This window comes from Silene latifolia, chromosome 8 (genome assembly GCF_048544455.1).
Source record: "Silene latifolia isolate original U9 population chromosome 8, ASM4854445v1, whole genome shotgun sequence".
Taxonomy (NCBI): Eukaryota; Viridiplantae; Streptophyta; class Magnoliopsida; order Caryophyllales; family Caryophyllaceae; genus Silene; species Silene latifolia.
In genome coordinates this window covers 31,634,945-31,661,992 of record NC_133533.1, presented here as the reverse complement: position 1 = coordinate 31,661,992, position 27,048 = coordinate 31,634,945, and the positions used below count along the sequence as shown (strand labels likewise).

At 38.4% G+C, this 27,048-nt stretch overlaps 2 long non-coding RNA genes across 2 annotated transcripts; both read left to right on the top strand.

Moving 5' to 3' along the window:
• The first annotated feature begins 14,056 nt into the window (after positions 1 to 14,056).
• On the top strand, positions 14,057 to 16,136 carry LOC141594272 (uncharacterized). Its single transcript, XR_012522089.1, has 3 exons — positions 14,057 to 14,144; positions 14,243 to 14,352; positions 16,071 to 16,136. It is a non-coding gene; the product is annotated as an uncharacterized LOC141594272 (long non-coding RNA).
• A 3,886-nt stretch (positions 16,137 to 20,022) lies between these two features.
• Positions 20,023 to 22,174, top strand: LOC141594271 (uncharacterized). Its single transcript, XR_012522088.1, has 3 exons — positions 20,023 to 20,110; positions 20,209 to 20,318; positions 22,038 to 22,174. It is a non-coding gene; the product is annotated as an uncharacterized LOC141594271 (long non-coding RNA).
• The last annotated feature ends 4,874 nt before the right edge of the window (positions 22,175 to 27,048 follow it).

Below are 27,048 nucleotides of genomic sequence, written 5' to 3'. Positions count from 1 at the left end.
GCTTTAACCAAAGTAATTGAGAACATACCAGTCCAAAATGAGATACATACTCGGCTTCAAAGATGAGACATTGCAAATGAATTTTGTTTCTTTGATCCCAATGTGATGATACAAGGTCCAACAAACGTTGCATACCCAGAAGTGCTTTTCCTATCTAAAGAGCATCCTGCATAATCTGCATCTGAATACCCTACTAGATCGAAATTACACTCAAGTGGATACCATAAGTACAAATTTGATGTACCAATTAAATATCTCAAGATACGTTTAACTGCAATCATATGTGACTCTTTAGGACACGATTGATATCGCGCACTGTTGGGGTTGGTGTCCTTAACAGTCAGTGCAAGGACTTATAAACCTCTAAAAGGATCAAAGGGCATACTTTTGGTATTATTATCAGTTGATCCACGTTTATCAATAACGATTGGCTTGCTAGATAAGTTTGACGTTATTGTCATACAGATGGCGGTGATCAACTGGTCCCTAAAAGTCACACCTATAGGATACGTTTGAGAGATGTGACGGTATGAAAATACAGTCATGTAGATGCCAATTTTGACTAACCAGTTAGTCCGAGTTATTTGACCATTAATTAGTCGAAAATGTGATGTTGAGATATTATATTTAATACGGATTAAATATCATGGGCTAAGGCGAATTAACCAGTTAATTCGTAAAATTAAATATAAGCGATTTATATTTAATTAATGTATATTGAATAAATTATACAATATCGTCTTTGTCGGACATGTATTAATACTTCAACTAACCCGTGTTATTAGTTGATGTTCTAATAGCCGATAACCGATGACGATAAGTAAAAACCGCGTCATATACACTTAGCGAGTTTTGGACCGGACCGCGAGCTTAAGTGAAGAGGAAATTAAAAAGCCCGCGAGCTCTCCTCTCACTCGGTTTGGCCGAGCCTCACATAGACAAAAGGAGAGTTTCTCCTCTTGTCTAACCTAATTCATTTTTGCCAAAAATTATTAGGGTTTTGAAGAGCATTCTCCTCTGAAAAACCGAGATCTCTCATCTCGAAAAACTCACATCAGTTCTCCCAATATTGCAAGGCAATCGGAGAACACCATCTAGCACAAGGGCATATCTCGGACAAGTCTTGGGTGCAACAATTAGGAGGGAATCTCGTTTGATTTACTTCTTTTTACGCCGTGCATCAAAGGACCCGAGGTTGATTCTTTATACTTATCGTTTCATTGCTGTATTTACATTTTATGACAATAATTCACATGCTAAATTTACGTTATAGTCCTAATTTTAGAGGGTCTTATACGGATATTTACCCACAAGTGGTATCAGAGCGAGGCCACGTAAATTTTTCTATGTGTTTTTCATAAAACGATTTTGAAACGGTTGTGTTTGTCTCGAAATCCGTGCCTTGTATACACGGATGTTGCGTTTTTGTTGAAACCGTGACATGTTTTACACGGTTGATTCACTTTTTACGTTTTGTTTTTGTGCATATTGTTGTTTTATACGGAAATTATAACAATATGTCATGTTTTGTCAAATTGTAAATTTGTTTTGATGCGGTTTTGATCAAAATTGAAATTGATTTTGTTTTGTCAAACTGTTTTCACGAGGGTTTTATGTTTTCCAGAAACTTTTTCCCTCGATCGAGCATGTTTTTAGTCGATCGAATGATTTTTCTGACATGTTTTTACTCGATCGAGTCCTTGCTTTGTACTCGATCGACACCTTTTAAAACCCCACCTTGCTCGATCGAGAAGTCCTCGTACTCGATCGAGCGATGTCGATATAAGTCCTCGATCGACTACCGGTTTGTCGATCGAGTACTTCCCGATTAGCACACCTCTCGATCGACTTGCGATTCGATCGATCGAGCCCTTTTGTTCCTCGATCGAGCACCTGTGTCCCTGGATCGAGGAATTTCTGTTTTTGATGACTTTGAAAATTTATTCCTTTTGCTTTAAATTTTCTTTTGGCTACAAAATGTACATTATACGGATATTGTACACTCGCTATGATTGTGAAACGGTTCACACACGTACCATTAAGTTATTTTAAAGCGTATTTAAAGTAACGGATTGTAATGGATTAAAATTAAATGATAGAAGCGGTTTTATCACATGAATTTTAATCATTAAAAGGTGGTTTGGATAAATTTAACATAATTATGGAATTATGTCACGAATGAATTTGTTTTTAGTTGATGCATTTTTATTTATCGTTAATTTTGAATCCTTGTGAATGCCTTTTATTACGTATTTAATTTTACAATCAGTTGTAACTTAGTGTGGCCTTAGTAGAACGTGTTACCGTAATGATGGAACACGGTCTTGGTTGTATTTTGAGATCTCGTATCTCCGTTTTGGATTTTTCACTTGTAATTACAGTTTTTATTAGAATGTAATTAGGTTTATATTTTGTAATTTTAATTGTAATTTTTGAGAAGACCAAAGACGGAGACCAGATGCTCACTCCCGCTACCTGGATCAAGATGGAACAACAAGACAAGCTTCTTGGGTCCAACGGTGGATTCCAAAGTTGTATTTTGTTCTTTTTATTAGGATAGGCCACACTAGGACCTTTTTATTTACGTATTGCATTCTTTTATTTATTTTTCGTAACGATAATATGCATCATATTCCGCCTAAAAACCAAACCACCTAATTATTGCATGAAAACTGACACATATAGAGGTCACGAGTTAGTTTTCTTTGACATTCGTATGTCACACGATTCTTTATAAGCCATCACCCAAATTAATTCATTCACGCAGACGCTAGTTATTCGTTCACTTAATATGAATTATAATTTACTTGATGGGATCTTCCTCGTATAAACAAAAATTGAGAACGGTCTTTATAGGTCAAACTCCAATGAGTCCCTTCTTCGTCGGTAGGCATAATATGACCCCTTCTACGTCGGGTAAGTTGGAACCGATTGACCTATTTTATCTCAACACTATGGTCACTCGTACGATCCTGTGATCATGGTGGACTATAGATAGGATTTACGGAAATCTATCGACCAAGAGTTCTTACGGAAGAATTAGCTAAACAGTTAGCTTATCAATTTACGGAAATTGAGTCTTGGGATCACTTGTATCATTCTTGAGGGAGATCAATTATGCAAGTGCGAGAGTCTACATGTTAAAAATATTTTTTAAATAGACTTAAATCACCTCGATGAGTTGCTTATTTCGTTTTGTTTTTCCTTTCTTTTTCAGTGTAGATCACGTTTTTTAAACTGCTAAAACAACAAATGGCTGGTTCTACGATAACCCAATGCCAAGTGCCACATTGGACCGTGAGTCCTGGCGGATCTTCATGAATCGGATGAATCGGTCTACTCGATCAAGAATGATGGATCAAACTTCGCGGATCGGGAGGCGGCATTACGGAATGCTGCCGCTGGCGACGGAAGCTCAAATATCTCTTGGAGCCCCTCCCGGCAAACCCAGGTCCCACGGCTAGAGCTGATGAAATCACCAAGTTTAATGATTTCTGTATGGAAGCGGGTGCGATTAAAAACGTACTCATTTTTGCAATGGAACCCAATTTGCAGAAACGCTTCATAGCCCATGGTGCAAACAAGATTTTCACCACGCTCACTAAGGAATTCTCGAAAGCACCGAGAATCGTGACCTATGAGCATACCACTCGCTTCTTTGATGCGAGACTCCGAGAAGGGCCAACTGTTAGCCCACACATTCTCAGCATGATTGAGAATGTCGAGAAGTTGGAGACCTTTGATTGTAAGATCAGCGAGAACATTGTGATCGACCGCATACTTCACTCACTCCACGATGGTTATTCGCAATTTAGAGCGAATTACTATATGAATGATTTGAAGAAAACTCCCCATGAACTGCACTCCCTCCTCGTACAGACCGAGAAGGACATGAAGTTCGGTGGGAGCATGAAACAGGATGTTCTCGTTGTGTCAAATAAAGGGAAGGGTAAGGGCAAAGCTCGGGCAAACCTAGCGAGGTAAGGCGAAGTTCAAGAAGTCGGGTTCGGGAAAGAGTGGTCTGGTGAGTCGAGCAACTCATCGAGGCACGACAAAGAGCAAGAATGAAAACATGGAATGCCATCACTGCCACAAGACTGGGCATTGGAGACGCACATGTCCTGTTTATCATGAGGACTTAAAGGCAGGTCGTGTTAAACCCGTTGGTATGTCTTCCTCTTCTTCTACTTTTATTCATATGATTGAGATTAACCACGCAAGTTACGGAACTTGGGTACTTGATACTGGTTGTGGTTCTCATCTGTGTAATCATGTGCAGGGGCTCCGAAACATCGAACCCCTCGTAAAGGGTGAGGTGGACCTGCGTGTTGGGAATGGAGCAAGAGTGGCTGCCATCTCAAAGGGGACATATGTGATCCAACTTCCTAGCGGATTTGAGTTGTCTTTATATGACTGCTATTATGTTCCTAGTCTTTCGAAAAACATTATTTCGGTTTACGCACTTGATAAACTTGGTTTTTCATTTGTAATAGAAAATAACACTTGCATTTTCTCATTACACGATATGATTCTGACAAGGCGAGTCTCCATGAACGGAATTTATGTTTTAGATCAGACCACCGAAATATTACACGTAATGAATAAAAAGGTAAAGGTTGGTGACAAAGATCAAACGTATCTATGGCACTGCCGTATGGGACACATCAATGAGAAATGCGTAAAACAGCTCATTAAAAATGGAGCTATCTCGGCTTTTGATTTTCAATCATTTGGCACGTGTGAATCATGTCTCATCGGTAAGATGACTCGGATTTCCTTCAAAGGTGTTGGAATGCGCGCTGCTGACCTATTAGGGCTCATACACACGGATGTATGTGGTCCTATGTCAATCACCGCACGAGAAGGCTATAGGTATTTCATCACTTTCACGGACGATTTAAGTAGATATGGCTATGTCTACTTAATGAAGCATAAAAGTGAATCCTTTGAGAAATTCAAGGAATACCGAAATAGGGTCATGAACCTATTAGGTAGGAATATTAAAACACTGCGTTCGGATCGTGGTGGCGAGTATCTTTCTCACGAGTTTGATCAACACCTAAAGGATTTGTGGGATTGCCCTACGATTAACTCCACCTGGAACACCTCAGTTGAACGGTGTGTCCGAACGGAGAAATCGAACACTACTTGATATGGTTCGATCCATGATGAGTCACACGGTTTTACCTGATTCATTATGGGGTTATGCTCTTTTGTCAGCCGCTCTAATACTTAACCGAAGTCCGTCTAAAGCTGTTGACAAGACTCCATATGAACTATGGAAGGGAACGGTCCCTAACTTGTCCTTTATACGGGTTTGGGGCTGCGAGGCTTATGTCAAGTGGAGACACGAGGATAAGCTCGGCCCGCGATCGGTCAAGACATACTTTATAGGTTATCCTAAAGGAACGCTTGGTCATTACTTTTATTCGCCAACCGAACAACGTGTTTTTGTTGCGGCTAGTGCGACATTCTTAGAGAAGGAATTTCTCGAGAATGCAAAGAGTGATAGAACCTTCGAACTGTCGGAGATTCCGGAACCAAGTACCGAGCAACTATTGGAGGAACCTATTCCTTCAATCCCGGCTGCGTTAACATTCTGAGGAGCCTAGGAGGTCGGGAAGAGTCTCTATTCCTCCGGACAGATACATTGGTATGGTCGAGGAACATGACATAGATGACATTCTACTCTTAACGAGTAGTGAACCCGCAACCTATAAAGGTGCCATGACCAGATTCGACTCAAAGCTATGGCTTGAGGCCATGCAATCCGAGATGGACTCTATGTATGAGAACAACGTGTGGGATCGTGTTGACTTACTGCTAAGGTTCGTCCCCTTCAATGCAAATGGCTTTACAAGATAAAGCATTCTGTGGAAGGTCAACAAGATATCTACAAAGCACGACTAGTTGCTAAAGGTTTCACCCAAGTGCCAGGTTTGCACTACGATGAGATTTTTGCACCCGTAGTCATGCTGCGTTCCATTCGGATTATCTTAGCGATTGCCGCTTTTCATGACTATGAAATTTGGCAAATGGACGTTAAAACCGCCTTCTTAAACGGCTTTTTGGAGGAAGAGTTGTACATGGTACAACCCGAAGGTTTCATCGATCCAAAACATCCTAAGAAAGTGTGCAAGCTTAAGCGTTCCATTTATGGACTTAAGCAAGCATCAAGGAGTTGGAATCATCGCTTCGACCAAGTGATAAAAGAAAATGGATTCACTCGATCGGTCGAGGAACCATGTCTATATATCAAGTCGAGTGGGAGCAAGATTGTCTTCCTAATATTGTATGTTGACGACATACTCCTGATTGGGAATGACATACCTCTCTTAACTTCGGTGAAAGTATGGTTGAAAAACCATTTCCAGATGAAAGATCTGGGAGAGGCACAAAGAATTCTAGGCATCCGTATCTATCGAGATAGATCACGACGGATGTTATCTCTCGATCAGAGTCTTACATAGACAAAGTCCTAGAGAGATTCAGCATGACTAACTCCAAGAAAGGGTTTCTTCCTATGGCTCCGGGGTGCATTTGAGCAAGTCTCGGTCACCGAGACACCGGAAGAGAAAGAGCGCATGACACGGATTCCTTATGCTTCGGCTATAGGATCAATCATGTATGCCATGATATGCACACGTCGGGACGTGGCATATGCATTGAGTATGACAAGTCGATTCCAACAAAGCATCCGGGTGAACCACATTGGCTGGCTCTCAAGAACATTCTTAAGTACCTACGGAGGACTAAAGATTGGGCATTGACTTATGGAGGCGAACAAAGGCTATGCGCAACCCATTCTGTGAGATGCTAGCTTCCAAACGGATCGAGATGACTCGAAATCTCGGTCTGGATTCGTTTTTACTCTTAATGGCGCTGCATCACCGGAAGAGTTCGAAACAAACTCATTACAGCAGATTCTACGACCGAGTCCGAGTACTATGCCGCGTCTGAAGCTACAAAGGAAGCGATATGGATGCGTCAATTCTTACATGGACTATCCGTAGTGCCTAGTTCGAATGACCCGATCACCATCTATTGCGACAATAGTGGTGCCATCTTCAAGCTAAGGAGCCAAAGTCTAGCAACAAGTCTAGACATGTACAACGGAAAGCTCATCTAATCCGGGATTACGTGGAGCAAAAGGAAGTAGTGATAGAAAAGATTGCTACAGATGATAACATAGGAGATCCTCTCACTAAAGCATTACGACAAGATAAGCATGAAGGGCATGTTAATTCCATGGGAATTAAACGTGTTCCTAAGTTGTAGTACTCTTTTATGGATCAGATTCATTCTCTCTTGTACTCTATACGACATCATCGTTTTGATATTTTATATATATATTTTGTTTTTCATGTGGATTTGTACGACAAATTTTGAACACCACAAAGTGAACGAACGAACATTATATGTTTCGGTCCTTAATTGCCCACATGAGCTGATAACTCGGCAATTATTTTGTGACGTTGGTTGATGGTGGGTTCAACGAGCCATAAGTCAACCGGTTGACCGACCAATCACGGGCGATTTATACGGATATTTCGTAGGACACAATTGTGACATCGACGTGGAGTCCTAAATGTTTTATAACATTCGGTGCCCGGTCGTGGATAGGACCTCCATGGTGATCCTAAGAGTCGATTCTTTTGACTATCAACTGTCTCTTGAGACTAAGGCAGATTTTTGGTGACTTTGGTTTCTTTCTCACGGTCATCCGTAACAGGGGGCCAAGTAGATTTTTTCTGGGTCATTTCATGCTGTGCTTAGTTCGGAAGGAGTTCGAGTTGAAGGAAATATTCACCTTTATCAGTACTCGATATTTCTCGGGGCCACTCGAGGAGTCAGAATCGAAATGCATGGCCATGCTCGGATACGGATTCGTTTTATCGGTTAAGTTACTCTCTAGTCGGGGAAACCACTCTAGATACGGATCGATTGTAAAATACGACCTTTGCGGATTCGGATCTCAAATTGTTTTACATTGAGTGGGAGAAATTTTAAATGAATATGAGAATCGGTTATCGCACATACACTTGTACGGACAAGTGGGAGTTTGTTGGAGCTTGTGTCCTCCGGTTAGTGCGGATAACGTCATTGCACATGCACTTGTACGGACAAGTGGGAGCTTGTTGGGGTTGGTGTCCTTAACGGTCGGTCAAGGACTTATAAACCTCTAAAAGGATCAAAGGGCATACTTTTGGTATTATTATCAGTTGATCCACGTTTATCAATAACGATTGGCTTGCTAGATAAGTTTGACGTTATTGTCATACAGATGGCGGTGATCAACTGGTCCCTAAAAGTCACACCTATAGGATACGTTTGAGAGATGTGACGGTATGAAAATACAGTCATGTAGATGCCAATTTTGACTAACCGATTAGTCCGAGTTATTTGACCATTAATTAGTCGAAAATGTGATGTTGAGATATTATATTTAATACGGATTAAATATCATGGGCTAAGGCGAATTAACCAGTTAATTCGTAAAATTAAATATAAGCGATTTATATTTAATTAATGTATATTGAATAAATTATACAATATCGTCTTTGTCGGACATGTATTAATACTTCAACTAACCCGTGTTATTAGTTGATGTTCTAATAGCCGATAACCGATGACGATAAGTAAAAACCGCGTCATATACACTTAGCGAGTTTTGGACCGGACCGCGAGCTTAAGTGAAGAGGAAATTAAAAAGCCCGCGAGCTCTCCTCTCACTCGGTTTGGCCGAGCCTCACATAGACAAAAGGAGAGTTTCTCCTCTTGTCTAACCTAATTCATTTTTGCCAAAAATTATTAGGGTTTTGAAGAGCATTCTCCTCTGAAAAACCGAGATCTCTCATCTCGAAAAACTCACATCAGTTCTCCCAATATTGCAAGGCAATCGGAGAACACCATCTAGCACAAGGGCATATCTCGGACAAGTCTTGGGTGCAACAATTAGGAGGGAATCTCGTTTGATTTCTGTTCTTTACGCCGTGCATCAAAGGACCCGAGGTTGATTCTTTATACTTATCGTTTCATTGCTGTATTTACATTTTATGACAATAATTCACATGCTAAATTTACGTTATAGTCCTAATTTTAGAGGGTCTTATACGGATATTACCCTACACGCACAGACACATACACTATACATTATATCAGGACGACTTGCAGTTAAATATAAAAGTGAACCGATCATACCTCGATATGTAGTCTCATCGACACACTTACCATGTTCGTCTATAGTTATCTTCTTTTCAGGTACCATAGGTGTGTCGTAAGATTTTGCATTTTCCATACCGAATTTTCGAATCAGTTCCTTGATATATTTCTGTTGGTGAATCTTTATACCATCCTTTGTTTGTTGAATTTGTAAACCTAGAAAGTACTTCAATTCTCCCATCATGCTCATTTCAAACTCAGAAGTCATTAGATCTGAAAAATACTTGCATAATTTTTCATTAGTAGAACCGAATATAATATCGTCTACATAAATTTGCACAACAACTAAATTAGAACCCTCGGATTTTAGGAACAAGGTTTTATCGACAGATCCTCTTATAAAATTATTTTGTAATAGAAACTTGGATAATCTGTCATACCATGCCCTTGGAGCTTGTTTCAAACCATATAAAGCTTTGTCTAATTTATAAACGTGGTTTTGAAACTTGCTATCTAAAAATCCGGGAGGTTGTTCTACATAAACTTCTTCTTCCAAATAACCATTAAGAAATGCAGTCTTAACGTCCATTTGGAATAATTTCATTCCTTTATGAGCAGCAAAGGCAATAATGAGACGAATAGCCTCAAGTCTTGCTACGGGTGCAAAGGTCTCGTCATAATCGATCCCTTCTTGTTGATTGTAGCCTTGGACAACTAGTCATGCCTTGTTTCTTGTAATAAGTCTTGCATCATCTAGTTTATTTCTGAACACCCATCTTGTACCAATAACAGTTCGATCACTAGGTCGTGGCACTAAGTGCCATACCTTATTACGTTCGAATTATTGAAGCTCATCTTGCATAGCGGTTATCCAATCAGGTTCAGCAAGAGCTTCTTTAATATTGGTAGGTTCAATGGTTGATAGAAAAGAAAAGAACGAGTAGAAATTATTCAAGGACCTTCTAGTTTTAATGTCTTGTTCTAGATCCCCTAGGGTTTTGTCCAAAGGGTGGGAGCTTTGATGTTTCCACTTTTTGAGAACTCTAAGCTCATTATCATTTTATGAACTCGCACCATCTGCAGACGTGGAATCATGATTTGTTCCCCCTGAGTTGGACTCGGGATTTTCTTCAGAAGTATCACTAACTTCATTAGAAATTTCATGATTTGGATCGGAAGTTACAACATCATTAGGTATAACTTCAAGATCTTTTTCCTTATCTAAGGAAGGGTCAATAGTATCATTAACTACGGACTCATCACTTCTCTTAGGATCATTTGCAGAATTATCTAGTTCATCATTGATACCTTGAATATCTTCTTCTTCATTTAAGGGCTCATTTCTTGCTAAAAATAAATCGGGCTCATCTGGATCCTCTTCTTCCTATTCAACTTTATCAAGCATATTATCTTCGTCAAAGGGAACATGAACACTTTCTTCTATGTGCAAGGTTCTTTTATTGAACACTTTGTAAGCTTTACTATGATCCGAATATCCCAGAAAAACAGCTTCATCACTTCGGGGGTCAAATTTTCCTAAATTGTCTTTTCCATTATTGTGAACAAAGCATTTTCTCCCGAAGCAACGGAGATGTGATATATTGGGTTTTCTCCCTCTTAAAAGTTCATAGGGAGTCTTTTTCAAAATAGGTAGGATCATAGCTCTATTATGCACATAGCATGCGGTACTAACAGCTTCTGCCCAAAAACTTCTAGGGAGGCCACTACACAAGAGCATAGTACGAGCCATATCCTCTAGGGTTCGATTCATACGTTCCACGACACCATTTTGTTGTGGGGTACGTGGTGCGGAGAAGTTATGCCCCACACCATTTTCCCTACAAAATTCTATAGACAATTGATTATCAAATTCCGTGTCGTGATCCGTCCGAATCGAAATAAGCTTTTTGTCATATTTATTTTAGGCAAGCTTCATTAATACCACAAATTCATCGAAAGTTTCATCTTTAGAAGAAAGAAAGATTGGCCAAACATACCTTGAGTAATCGTCGACTAGAACAAATATATACTTTGATCCACCACGGCTTCTAACTTTCATAGGTCCACATAAATCCATGTGTACCATCTCAAGTGGTCGTTTAGTGCTAACTATTCTTTTAGGTTTAAATGAGGATCTAACATGTTTGCAACGGGCACATGATTCACACATTGTCTCTTGCTCTAATTTAATTGAGGGCAAGCCTTCAACTAAATCCATGGACTTAAGTTTCTTTAAAATAGTTGGACAAATGTGTGCAAACCTCTTGTGCCACAAGCAAGACTCATCTGAGGTTGCTTTCATACACGAGAAGGAATTTGTATTGACAACATTTAAGTCAATCATATACACATTCCTCATACGGTGACCCTCAACTAAAACATTACTAGTACCTTCAATTATGATACGACAAACATCGGCATGAAAAACAACTCTATTTCCTTTGTCACATAATTGAGAAATACTAAGTAAGTTATGTTTAAGACCACTTACCAGATATACTTTATCGATTGAATGGGAGATTAAAATTCCAATTTTTTCTACTCCAATAATCCTACCCTTCTTGTTATCTCCAAAGGTAACTTTGCCACCGAAGAAGGGCTCTAGTGAAAGAAAAAGATTTCTGTCTCCTGTCATGTGTCTCGAGCATCCACTGTCGAGATACCATAGATTATTTTCTTTCACTTCTACCTGAAAATGAATCAAATACAACTTTTAGGTACCCCAGCTAAGTTGGGTCCTTTATGGTTAGTGACTCTATATATTTGATCCTTTCTAACCCATACTTGTCTTATTATTCTTTTGGCTTTAACATTGGGTTGTCTTGGTCTTTGTCTAACAATCGGAACATAAGGTACTCTAGGTTTTGTTCTAACAAAAGTAGCTATAGGCCTAGTACCTTCATGAGACGCTCTAGGTTTAGAGTTATGAACTTTAGGCTTGAATATATGCTTTCGATTCTCATTTATTTTGTTTGATTTTGAAGGAACAGATGAGTAATCAAAAGCCATATCATAAGTCCATCTAAACTCATTATTGCGTTCTTCGTTGTCGTTAGATTCATCTATAGTTGAGACATCATCTTCAACTATGAAATCACAAGTCTTAACAATTTCGACATTCTTTTGCTTATCCGAAGCAAGTTTGACACAATTGACTTGAATATGTCCAGTAGAGCCACAGTAATTGCAAATCAAGTATTCTGGAAGATTAACATATTTTCTTTTTCTGAAATCATGATCAGAATGATTAGATTTGCATTTATCATGGTCTCTACGGCTATAGCATTAATGACCAAGTCCCATCTTCATGTTATTATCAGATTGTTTAGTGAGGAAGTTTAAAACTTTTGTGTTTCCTTCCCATTTATCATGAACTTTTCGTGCATGTAAGAGTAATTAGGACTCAATTTCTTTTTCACATTTCGAATGATCTACACTTGAATCCTTGGAAGAGTTACCTTTCTCAAAGTCTTCACGAAATTTATCAAAACATTCATTCAAGACACGTTTCTCATTTTCATGTTGTTCCTTAAGTCCAGACATACTATCACTAGCTTCTTTCAATTGCTTAGAGAGAAAGAAATATAATTTCTCTCTTGTGTTCGGAAACCACACTATCTTTGCCATTAAGTTCATCTTTTAAAATCTCATTGACTTTCTTCAGCTCAGAAGTTATAGCATCACTAGCTGTAACTTTAGCTTGAAGATGCTTAATGTTGAGTTTGAGCTCTGAAGTTATGACATCACTAGCCTTAACTTTTGATTCAAGAGCGTTTTTCTCAGCATTTGTCATGTCTGAAGTTATAGCTGGGGTAGCCGTAACTTTAGATTTGAGCTTTTTGGCTTTGGCTTTTAGAAGTTGGTTTTCCTCAAAGAATATCTAGAATTTGTTCCTTAAGGTCTTTTAACTCTAAACTTTGTTCATGACAATGATCAAGGGATTGTTCAAAATACTTAATTAAATTATTCTTAGAAAGTTTCTTAACTTGCTTTTTGAGTTCAAGAAAACTTACCTTTTCATCCTCCGAATCAAATCAATTTCCAACAAGACATATCTCAACATTTGAAGCATTACTTTCATTGTCGCTGTCAGAGAATAGGTCAAGACTGACGCTGCTTAGGCAAAGATTGACTTCTTCTTCTTCTTCTTCGGACTCGTCATTTTCAGCGTCCAAGTCTCCCCAACAATAAGCCATCGGGACTTGCTTGAACTCCTTCTTTGTTTTGTCACGTTGATTTTTGTCTTTAATTTTCTTCCATGTTGGGCAATCTTTGATCATGTGATCATTATCACCACACTTGAAGCATCCAGGGTTAGAGAAAGACCCTTTTGACTCAACAGTTTTCTTGGGAGTTTGTGTAACGCCCCGTAAATTTCGGACCGTTAATATATTTCGAAAATAATTAGTTAATCAAGTAAAATTTGACATTAATGTATTTAAAGTAAAAATAATTCAAAGAAATATAATTTTATTATATTTTGAAGAAAATTATTTATTTTGATAGTTTCGAGATGTTTAAAAATAGTTTAAACCGTGTAAAACTTTTTATTTCGAAATAAGGGCGTATCGGGGGGAAAATGACAATTCTTTTGAACGTTGGGTAAACGAATTTGGAAATGGGTCGTATGAATACTCAATTTTATTGTAATCTCGTGTTTAAAAACTTTGGTCTTGACGGAATTTGCATTTGACTTACGGATTTAATTATTATTGAAACGAGTCAAAACCGACTCGAAAAATCCCGACTAAAAATCCCGCTCCTTCCTTTCCTCCTTTCCTTCCTCCCTCACGCGGTATCCCCTCCCCCTTTACCTTTCTTTTTCTGATTTTTTGTTCTTAGGATCATCATCATCAACATCAAACCAAATAAAACACCATTCTTATACATTTAAGCTCAAATTCACCATATCTTTCGCGTTTCTTATCGGTTTTTCGCATAATTTACCTTTCCGGAATCCCCTCGTCGCGATCTACAACTTGGTATAATTTAATTTCAGTTTTCTTGAAGTTGTTTTAAGATGAAATTTCGGTATTTTCGGTTTTATGGGCTTATTATTGTGTTTTAATTGTTTATTTAGGTGAAGAATTGGAAGACGAGTTTGGGGACTCGTATATTATCGAAGAAAGCGGATAGTTGCTAGTTAGGGTTTGGGTTTGAGGTGCTAATTGCTCTTTTTTCTAGCTTAAGGTAACATATTTCGAGTTACTCGACGAAAGATCGTCACATGCTGAGTTGTTTTTGTATGTTTGGTGATTTTTGTTTGAGTAGTAGTTTTCACATGTTAAAATTTGTTGCATGCATGTTTAATTTACGCCTTTTGTTAGTTTAAATTAATAAAGTTGAATTGGGAACGATTAATTAATGTTCAGACGGTCTTTTACTAAACAAAAATGGAAAATAATGGTGGCGTAGGGGGGCCAAGCGGCAGGCCACGGCAGCCACGGCCGGCCTTGGGGTTGGCCCGGGTTGGTCCGTGCTTGTTTCGCGGTTTTTCGTACAATATTGGTCATTTTAGGTTGATTAATGCTATAATTAATATAAGTAACAAATGGGTAGTATTTTGAATTGAATCATACTAGTAATAAAAATTATGTTAATGGTAAAATTGTGCTTATATTAATAGTTATCACATGTTAGGATAGTTTACAACATGAAATTGTAATTAATAGGCTCAAAATGAATTTTATAGCGATAATTGTAATGTTTTGTTGATTGTCTTAAAAACGAGCCTTAGTCCCTTTGATCGATGCGATGTCGATTAATTGAGTGATTGGTCACCGCAATTTGACCCGCACTGTCGCGCAGTAGGGGTTGCGGGTAAAAATTCGGTTGAATGATTTAGATAATCGACCTTTTTCTTGTTTTAGGCCATTTATCAAGCTTTAGTTCACATGTATAGCTTATTGAATTTAATAGTGACTTGTATTGTAGAAATGGCCCTAGTTTCCCCTAAAGCCTTTAATATTGTTAAAATTGCTAGAATTGGAAATTAGTATTGAATACTTATTGAGGATATTGTTGGGTTGTTTGCTGAATAGACATTTACATAGCCTTTCGCATGATAGAAGGTTAGCATTTAGGTTGGTAAGTAGGACTTTTTGACCTCTTATGGTTAAGTGGGTGTCTTACTTGACTTGTGTGGTGAGTCTTGTGTGGTGTGGGCTAAGGTATTCAAGCTGGGACTAGCTGGGACTAGGTCCTAGGTGAGTACTTCGGCCTTCATTATAGATAGGTCTTTATAGTCTTTGACGAGTATATGTTCACTGCTTGATAGCCTTTGTGTTCCTGACTAGTGATGTTTATCCAAGTTGGGGCATGACCTCAGTTACTTATTTTGATAGTAAGTGGTCAGCTTAAGTACTAGCCAACCCTTTGGTGGACTCCTTAGGGTACTCACTTCACTTTGTTTTAAAAAAAAGTCTTGGGTGCGGTGGTGTGTATCCGCACGTCTAGGTCTGCGCAGATTTTAGGCTAGGGTTGTGTTGTCTCTTGGCCATGTTTTATTAATATTAACCGCTGAGCCAAGATACCGGTTCGATTACCTTCCCTACCTCGTGGTATAGACTCGAGTTACAAAGTGACTATTGACCGTACTAAGAACTTATGCCTGTCTTTGATATATTGCCCTTTCTTGTATGGTGATTTTATGAATCGTAATAGGTGAGATGTAAGCCGTTACTGATTGATAAAGTTTGGATTACTATTTGTTATATGATTCACATGATAGTTTAGTTTGGTCAGTTTAGGGGTCATATGTTAGAATACATGATAAGTAAATGGTTTATCAAATTGTTTACATGTTACATTACATGTTACATTAATTTTGACGATTCGTGGCTGGGAGGACTCGAAGTTACTCCCCACTGAATTGTGGCTTTCGTGTTTGTATAAAATGCGATTGACAGGTTGTGGATGCTTTGTTGGGGTCACAGACGAGCTAGTGAGCAAGGAACCTTGGACCTAGTTTTGGCTATTCTATTAGTAAACCTTTTATCTTTTGGTTTTGTATATAATTTGAAGGGACATATGTCTCCCTTTTCTATTTTTGGTTTGTATCATTCTACTTTCTATTTAGCTATGGCATGTAAGGTAGTTCATCAGCTTTTACAGGGTTTTGGCACCCGCTTCTGGGAATGTTGGACTTCTTGAGTTGGATTGGTTGTGAATGGTTTAGTTAGAAATTTTTTTGAAATTGCAGGTTTTATCTAGTTGAACCAATTACAAACATATCTTACCAGTTTTTCCGTAGAATTTACGCATTTAAGTAATTAGATAACGTTAATTTTAAGGGTGTCACAGTTGGTATCAGAGCCTATTGATCCCGACGCACGTTTGTGCACCCCACTTAGAATCACTTGACCTTTAAATAATAAACTTGAGAGAAGGGTAGGATGGGTAGAATTAGGATTTTATGTGGTAGTCTGTTTGTGATTGCTAATTGTTAGGTACTAATTGATTTTCTCTTTTGTAAGATGGCTCTCCAATAAATGTAGATAATGCAATCTTACCTTAGTTTTCCAATCTCGTTGTTTACTTGTCTTTCAAATTCCTCTTCTCTCGCCTTGGTAACTACCTTTCAATTCTTTCTCCCGATTCATCTTAGGTTCGTTTTCTTCTTATAATAAAGTCCATGTGGACACCTTCCTTTTATTCCGCAGGATAGTTCCCTTGTTCAAGAGAACCCAGTTTTGAGAGAATGTATCATTGGAGGGCGTGAACGAGTTGAGCAATTGATTGGTTAAGGTTTGAGTTGTATAGGAGAATATAACTTGGGATCCTTTGGTTAGTCTTGTTAGTTGTACTTAATATGAGAACCTAGTGAGTTGAGAAACACCTTGGGATTTAGTTCTATTGAGAGCTTGTTTGTTATAGATGTTTGAGCATGGTTACTACCTTAGCACATAAGATGGAATGAACCTAAGCTACTTCATTTGAGAGTCTCGATATTTCTTGTGGAGAATTAAAGGAATGATAGTTAGCCCTAATTCTTGTAGGCCTTGAAAGGAATACAATAGGACATTGATGTTGTTTAATGGATTGGTATTGTATTTTGGAATTAGTTAGTTTGTTAAACCTTTTGAGTTGACCAAATCTAGTATAGAGTAGCCCTTGTTGACCTTTCGAAATTTGAAAACACGTGGTTGACTTTATTTGTCATATCTGGATTTGGGAATTTTGGTGGAATGTTGTTCGATGTAGTTCGTGAGTTCAAGGACGTGATTCCAATTTATGGTATCAGAGACTAGAAGTATTAAGTGGTGAGATGATAGAGTATACAAGCTATGGTACTTGGGGATGACATAGTAAGTGAAGTTCAATGACGAGAATTGTAAAGGAGATATTTTGGGACATGGGTGGCAATAAATGAATTTGTGTGGTGAATTGATTTTGGCTCTTAGAACCAATTGAGTTGAGGAATATCTACCATTGGAGTCCTTGTTAGTCTTATAATTTGGTAGACTTTTGGGGCTTTGTTGAGCACCTTAGTGGTGTAACCTTATCATATCGATCATAAGCTTTGATGAGTGTTTGGTAAGCGGTAACCCTTTCATTGTGCCACTTCTATTCTCCTTTCCTTCTCTTTAGCATTTGTTGAACCCTGTTTTTATGCCAAAGTTTATGTATCATCTTCTTGCCCTAGATATCTTCTTAACTCGAATACCTTTTATTTTTGTCAACCGTTATCTTTACGGACCGACTCCTTAGTTTCCTAACTTGTCAGATTCATGCACCCTTCGGAAATGTTTTACCGTTTCTCAATTCTTTTATCACTCCTTATCTCCTTAGTATAGTTGGTACCTTATTGACCATGTTTACGGAGTTAGTGAGATGTGACTTGAGGATATAGGATTGACTAAGTAGTCGGGTTTGTGATTGGCTTCCATAATCACTTTGGATATGAGGGTTTGATAATGTATATGTTATCGTATGGGAAATGTTAAATGTGGGATTATTTGTTGGTTTTAGTGGGTGATATTGATTACTACTTGAAGTATGTTATGAGAGTAAGCTACATTGTTGGGAAGTCTTAGCACTTGTTTTGGTAACTAGAAAGGGTAATGGTTTGGTTGACACCAATTGTTAGGTTAAAGAACATAGTTTCACTTATGGTTTTAGGAACTTTGAGGAGATAAAGTGTTGTTACAATTAAGACCTTGTTCCTTGGGAATTTGATGGTAAGTAAGTTTTAGGATGTCAAATTTGAAAGAATATTCCTTGGGATGTTGATGACCAGAATGGATTGGAGATGTAATTTGGTATTAGTTGGCTCTTGTGAGTTCTTGAGTTGAGAGAGACTTAGTGTTGAGAAGAATTTGTTAACCCTATAGATTTATAGACCTTGAGGTCACATTGAATACTTGAGATGATGGGATGATGTTGTAGCTGAGTGTAGATCCGCTTGCGGCAATCCTTAGTAAGCAAAAGGATAGAAAACTTGAGATCCTATTGATTTTTCAGAGTTTGGGGTTGGTATGTTACTACCTTGTTTTGAAATGAGAATCTTGTGGAATATTTGAGGAACGTTCTCTTGGAGTTTATAGCTTGGTATTGGGATTCTTGAATGAAGGTTTACTTTTTGAGGAAACCATAGTTGACACTAGTTGGATATGAATATAGCTTTGTTGGAAGCTATGACCTTAGGCTTGTGGAAGTTGTTTCTGAATGTTTGAGGATTTGGAACGATGAGATCACGCTTATAGTGGAATACCTGGTTTCAGGGAATAGATTAGGATGAGGTAACATAAGCAATTGAGGAAACCTTTGGGAGTGATGTGATTATGAGTTTTGTTGTTAGGAGGTTTTTGGAACCGTTTTGGGTGTTGTTGTAGTTTGTGATAAAAGTGTTTGGCATTTCCTTGTTGTCTGATTTTCCTTCTTCCTTGATCATGAGCGTTACTGCTCATACCTCTTTTCCTTACTTCATCATACTCCTCTCATAAGTTTGGTGTTGGTAACCTATGAAACTCCATCTTTGACACCCATTTAGGTTCGACTTCAATTCTTACCTCATGAAATTCATACAGCTCCTTTGATTATTATTCTTATTATAGAACTTTAAACTAAAATTTTGAAAATGCTTTTATGATTTTTAATGGTTTTAACATTAGTGAATGTTAAATCTCGTTGTTGGAGACGTCCCAATAATGGATTTTCTCATTTATTGGTGTAGAAATATTTTTATATCTTGATATGAATATGGATGTTCTTGTCTGATCAACAAGAGTATCACCGTTTCATTGAAAAGATACCTATATTCTCTTATAACTATAATTTCTCCTTCTAAGTTTCGAGGACGAAACTTTTTAAAAGGAGGGGTGATTGTAACGCCCCGTAAATTTCGGACCGTTAATATATTTCGAAAATAATTAGTTAATCAAGTAAAATTTGACATTAATGTATTTAAAATAAAAATAATTCAAAGAAATATAATTTTATTATATTTTGAAGAAAAGTATTTATTTTGATAGTTTCGAGATGTTTAAAAATAGTTTAAACCGTGTAAAACTTTTTATTTCGAAATAAGGGCGTATCGGGGGGAAAATGACAATTCTTTTGAACGTTGGGTAAACGAATTTGGAAATGGGTCGTATGAATACTCAATTTTATTGTAATCTCGTGTTTAAAAACTTTGGTCTTGACGGAATTTGCATTTGACTTACGGATTTAATTATTATTGAAACGAAATCAAACCGACTCAAAAAATCCCGACTAAAAATCCCGCTCCTTCCTTTCCTCCTTTCCTTCTTCCCTCACGCGGCATCCCCTCCCCCTTTACCTTTCTTTTTCTGATTTTTTGTTCTTAGGATCATCATCATCAACATCAAACCAAATAAAACACCATTCTTATACATTTAAGCTCAAATTCACCATATCTTTCGCGTTTCTTATCGGTTTTTCGCATAATTTACCTTTCCGGAATCCCCTCGTCGCGATCTACAACTTGGTATAATTTAATTTCAGTTTTCTTGAAGTTGTTTTAAGATGAAATTTCGGTATTTTCGGTTTTATGGGCTTATTATTGTGTTTTAATTGTTTATTTAGGTGAAGAATTGGAAGACGAGTTTGGGGACTCGTATATTATCGAAGAAAGCGGATAGTTGCTAGTTAGGGTTTGGGTTTGAGGTGCTAATTGCTCTTTTTTCTAGCTTAAGGTAACATATTTCGAGTTACTCGACGAAAGATCGTCACATGCTGAGTTGTTTTTGTATGTTTGGTGATTTTTGTTTGAGTAGTAGTTTTCACATGTTAAAATTTGTTGCATGCATGTTTAATTTACGCCTTTTGTTAGTTTAAATTAATAAAGTTGAATTGGGAACGATTAATTAATGTTCAGACGGTCTTTTACTAAACAAAAATGGAAAATAATGGTGGCGTAGGGGGACGGCCAGCAGCCGGCAGGCCCACGGCAGCCACGGCCGGCCTTGGGGTTGGCCCGGGTTGGTCCGTGCTTGTTTCGCGGTTTTTCGTACAATATTGGTCATTTTAGGTTGATTAATGCTATAATTAATATAAGTAACAAATGGGTAGTATTTTGAATTGAATCATACTAGTAATAAAAATTATGTTAATGGTAAAATTGTGCTTATATTAATAGTTATCACATGTTAGGATAGTTTACAACATGAAATTGTAATTAATAGGCTCAAAATGAATTTTATAGCGATAATTGTAATGTTTTGTTGATTGTGCCGAAAACTGAGCCTTAGTCCCTTTGACTGATGCGATGTCAGTTAATTGAGTGATTGGTCAGCCGCAATTTGACCCGCACTGTCGCAGGTCAGGGGTTGCGGGTAAAAATTCGGTTGAATGATTTAGATAATCGGCCTTTTTCTTGTTTTAGGCCATTTATCAAGCTTTAGTTCACATGTATAGCTTATTGAATTTAATAGTGACTTGTATTGTAGAAATGGCCCTAGTTTCCCCTAAAGCCTTTAATATTGTTAAAATTGCTAGAATTGGAAATTAGTATTGAATACTTATTGAGGATATTGTTGGGTTGTTTGCTGAATAGACATTTACATAGCCTTTCGCATGATAGAATGTTAGCATTTAGGTTGGTAAGTAAGACTTTTTGACCTCTTATGGTTAAGTGGGTGTCTTACTTGACTTGTGTGGTGAGTCTTGTGTGGTGTGGGCTAAGGTATTCAAGCTGGGACTAGCTGGGACTAGGTCCTAGGTGAGTACTTCGGCCTTCATCATAGATAGGTCTTTATAGTCTTTGACGAGTATATGTTCACTGCTTGATAGCCTTTGTGTTCCTGACTAGTGGATGTTTATCCAAGTTGGGGCATGACCTCGATTTATTTTGATAGTATGTGGTCACTTAAGTACTAGCCAACCCTTTGGTGGACTCCTTAGGGTACTCACTTCACTTTGTTTTAAAAAAAAGTTGTGGGTCTTGGGTGCGGTGGTGTGTATCCGCACGTCTAGGTCTGCGCAGATTTTAGGCTAGGGTTGTGTTGTCTCTTGGCCATGTTTTATTAATATTAACCGCTGAGCCAAGATACCGGTTTGATTACCTTCCCTACCTCGTGGTATAAACTCGAGTTACAAAGTGACTATTGACCGTACTAAGAACTTATGCCTGTCTTTGATATATTGCCCTTTCTTGTATGGTGATTTTATGAATTGTAATAGGTGAGATGTAAGCCGGTTACAGTTGATAAAGTTTGGATTACTATTTGTTATATGATTCACATGATAGTTTAGTTTGGTCAGTTTAGGAGTCATATGTTAGAATACATGATAAGTAAATGGTTTATCAAATTGTTTACATGTTACATTAATTTTGACGATTTGTGGCTGGGAGGACTCGAAGTTACTCCCCACTGAATTGTGGCTTTCGTGTTTGTATAAAATGCGATTGACAGGTTGTGGATGCTTTGTTGGGGTCACAGACGAGCTAGTGAGCAAGGAACCTTGGACCTAGTTTTGGCTATTCTATTAGTAAACCTTTTACCTTTTGGTTTTGTATATAATTTGAAGGGACATATGTCTCCCTTTTCTATTTTTGGTTTGTATCATTCTACTTTCTATTTAGCTATGGCATGTAAGGTAGTTCATCAGCTTTTGCAGGGTTTTGGCACCCGCTTCTGGGAATGTTGGACTTCTTGAGTTGGATTGGTTGTGAATGGTTTAGTTAGAAAATTTTTTGAAATTGCAGGTTTTATCTAGTTGAACCATTTACAAACATATCCTACCAGTTTTTCCGTAGAATTTACGCATTTAAGTAATTAGATAACGTTAATTTTAAGGGTGTCACAGTTTGCTTTGATTTGTTGTTTGTCTTATTTTGATTTTGAAAGAAAGACCTTTTCCTAAGACTTTTAACAAGCAACGCAGTTTCATCTTCAATATCTGAAGAATCATTAATCTTGCTAGACTCAGCTTGTAAGGGCATCTTTTTGCTTGTACCAACTTCCTCCTCATCCTGATTCAGAGTAATCTCGTGAGCCATTAAGGTTCCGAGTAGCTCTTGATAGGATAATGAAGTTAGGTCCTTACATTCCTCTATGACAGACATTTTATGCCCCCATCTGCGAGACATACTTCTGAGAATTTTTCTAGCAATTTCCTCGGAGTCAAAAGTTCTTCCTAAATTCTTTAGCTCATTAATGATACTAGAAAAGCGAGAGGACATGCTGTCAACTGACTCGTTTTGCTCCATGGCAAACAGCTCGTATTTTCGCATTAGTAATGCCATACGTTGCTTTTTGACAACAACGGTTCCCTCATAGGCTAATTCTAGACCATCCCTGATGTACCACTTTCATACATACTTTTATAGCTCCTTTTATACAGTTTTACATACCGTTTCGTGCCTATTATATCATTTATATGCTTTATTTCAATGAATTGTCGATACTGCCGCTATTTTGTGTTTTGATGCAGAAATGACTCGTTATGAGTATGATCAAGCTAAGGTTAGCATGGCGGAGACCGCATAGAAGAGTACACGAAGAATGGCACGGGAAACGAGGAATCATGAAGACTAGAAGTGAAAGAAGAGAAGAAGGAACCTGTGAGCTAGTTCCTCGATCGAGTCGCTGCTGACTCGATCGAGCAGCCGTCCTCGATCGAGTCACCTCTGACTCGATCGAGGATCCTCTCTGGCGGGTTTATTTCCGGAATTTCCTAAAACGTTAATCTTTTGTTATAAATTAAAGACTCGTGTTTAATTGTAAACTTACGTTATATTTTGCTTGGTATTGCTGGAAAAACTCTCTTAGAACCCTAATCTTCCTTTTGTATGGTACTAATCTTTCCTCACTAATTTAATCATTGTTTTATGTTCTTCAATTATTGTTTTATACTTGCAATTATGTCTTCATCTTTAATCATATTTGTTGATGTTATTATAGTTATGAGTAGCTAATCCCCTCATCTAGGATGAAGGGGATCTAGGTTAATTAAAAGGGAAAATCATTAAAGTTGTTGTTTGATTATTGTAATTCTTCTAGTTAATCAACTTGAGGCTTGAGTTATTAATTAGTGTAGCGAATCGATCCTATCGCCGACCGGGTTAGAATTGATATAGGCTGCGATAATCAAATAGAGAGTATCTAATCATAGTGACCGCATGTTAGAATTGATCTAAAGGGCATAATTGAGTCGACCGATCTTATGACCTTAAACAACTTGATAGATTTAGTAATTGATTGATAATCCCCGACTGATTGACCTAGTGAACCTAATTCCTAGACTTTTAATAATATTATTATTCATCCTTTAATTACATTGCAATTAGTTTGTTAAAATCAACTCAAAATAAAACCCCCCGAAATCGGTTACTTCTAGACAGCTTAAATACCCTTAGACTTAGCTTTTACCGCCTCCTTGTGGATTCGATACCTGTCTTATCACTAGCTATTCTTGTTAGTCCTGAGATAGTTTTACTTTGATTTGGTAATACGACTTTAGCCACATCAAATTTGGCGCCGTTGCCGGGGAGGCAACAATTGTTTAGTCTTTTTGTGTTTATTTTGTCTTTTTGTCTTTGGGAACTCAGTTCCTTGAGACCGTTCTCACACTTTCTTGTTAGTTCTGTTTATGCCCAGGTCTAATAGGTCCGAGATTATTCCTTTTGATCCTGAACCTGAGAAGACTTTTCGCTACAGACGGAAATTTAATCAAGAAGTGAGTCAAGTAGAAGACTTGAGTATACTTGACGTCGAAACGGCGAGCTCTACAGAGACAGCCGATCGGTCCTACGAAGAGGAAGAGGAAGAAATTCTATTCCTGATATTCCTATTCCTGAAACTCCTGTTCCTGAAACTATCATCATGTCTACCCTAGCCAGTCACTCTGAGCCGACCTTGGATTCTATTCCACAAGGATTTAAGCTGCCCACTTCTACCAATGGAACATTCGAGATTCGGCCATCTTACATTAATTTGGTGGAACGAAACATGTTTGGAGGGACAGCTGCTGAGGACCCTGCGACGCATATGGAAAAGTTTGTCACTTACTGCTGTTCTATTCCATTAACAGCTGGAGTGACACAAGATCAAGTTAAGCAGGTGCTCTTTCCTTTCTCTCGAAAGATGGAGTCACGAATGGTTAAGAGATATGGATATGGATACGTAAGAGTTACAGACTGAATTCCTTGGCTCTTGCTTTCTACAAGAGGTACTTCCCACCTCAGAAGACTAATGCTTTGAGGAATCAAATTACTAGTTTCAAGCAAGCAGCCACTGAAGATTTGAATGAAGCTTGGACTCGCTTCAAGCGTTTAGTTTGATCAGTTCCCCATCACGGTTTCCCAAAGTGGTTCCTTTACAACCAGTTTTATAACGGGTTGTTTGACGATCATCGTGCCCTTTTGGATTCATCTTCTAATGGGAGGTTTCAAAATAACACACTAGATGGTGACGCGTGGAAGTTGATTGATCAGATTGCTACCCATACCGCGAGGTATGGAAATCCTAGGGGAAGCACGCGAGGTACTGGAGTTGATAGTGCTTTGGCGGCACAGCTGGAGGCTATTTCTGCCCAGATTGCTGAGATGAAGACTACCCAATCATTGGGTAGTAAAGAGAGAGTTCATGCTATGAGTCAGCAAGTAGAGGAGACTTGTGCTAGATGCGGTTTAGATGGTCATGGTGCAGTGATTGTATGAGCACATTTGAGCGGGTTAACGCCTTTCAAAGCTTACGACAAGGTGCACAAGGTACACCTTTCTCTAATTTCTACAATGAAAGAACGAAGGAGCATCCGTTCCTTCAATGGTCTAGCCAGAATGTGCAAAACCCGCAGCAGTCACAACCGCAAAAGAATCCTTATATCCCTCCTAACAATCGCGGTAATCAACAACAAGGGGGATATCAAAGGCAAAATCAAGGAGGCCAGCAGTTCAACAATCAATATCAGCAGCCTCCTTAGCAAACTCCTCAACAAATTCCTCAACAAGCTCCGAATAACGATATGGCAGCGTTGCACAATCTTTTGCAACAAACTTTGTCAATGTAGCAGAAGCAGACGGCTCAAATTTCTGAGTTGATTGCCCATAACAAGATGCTAGATAATCAAGTGGCTCAGATGGCACTTCAAAACCCATCAAAACAGGCCGTAGGTCTTCCTCCTCAAGGTAAGCAAGCTCATGAGCAAGCTAATGTTATTCAGCTGAGGAGCGGTACTTCTTATGTGAATCCCGACCTACAAAGCCTTGAGAGAGATGTGCCCATTATTGTTGATGAAGTCCCTTACATGCATCCCAAAGGATTGGGTAATTTGGAGCTTAGTGATGATGAGAAAGAGCCTGACGAAGTTGAAACACGAGCTGACGATAAAAGTAAGAAAGACGAAAAAGTCAACCTCGTAAAGGTTCCTCGACCGAGTCACAGGCGACTCGATCGAGGATCCACCCAGCTCGATCGAGTCACCCCTGACTCGATCGAGGATCCAATATTGCCAGCCGACGGTGTTTCAAAAGTCGTTTCTAAGGATAAGCAAGCCGAGCCCATAACTATTTCTCTACCTTTTCCTCACCGACAACAAAAATCCAAGTTGGATAAGCAGTTCGGTAAGTTTATGGAGGTCGTGAAGAATCTACAGGTAAGTGTCCCTTTTACTGAACTAATTACTCAAGTGCCGGCTTATGCAAAGTTCATGAAGAAGATTTTGACAAGGAAGAGATCCTTTGACGCGGTAGAAACTATTGCTTACACTTTGAAGTGCAGTGCCATGTCGCCAATTAACTCACCACCGAAATTAAAGGATCCAGGAAGTTTTTCTATCCCTTGTCAAATTGGTCATCTTTCTATTAGTAAAGCTCTTTGTGATTTGGGAGCTAGTGTCAGTGTTATGCCGTATTCTATCTGTAAAAAGTTAAATATGGGTCCGTTGACGATTACTAATATGACACTTCGATGGCCGATAGAATCGTTAAACACCCTCTGGGGGTGTTAGAGGATGTTTCCGTTTGAATAGGGAAGTTTTTCATCCCCGTTGATTTTGTTGTCATGGACATGGCTGAAGACAACCAAATCCCTGTCATCTTGGGCAGACCGTTCTTACATACTGCGGGGGCGGTCATAGATGTTAGGCAAGGGAGATTGACCTTAGCTGTGGGGGATGATATGATTATTTTCAACTTAGAAAAAGCATTGAAAAACCCTATGATAGAAGAGACTTGTCATAGTATAGATGTTGTTGATTTTACTATTGATGAGTGTCTTCCTATGTGTTTGGACAGGATCCTCCGGAGATTGCCCTTGTCATGGATCCAGATTGATCGACGAGTTCATGGAGTCCTAAGTTCATCGATTGAGAGGCTTCTAACTGGAGAAGAATGCCCACATCGAAGGTATACAGTTTGGGTGTCACACCTAATGTAACTGAGGTAAAGAAACCTGAATTAAAACCCCTTCCCTCTCATCTCAA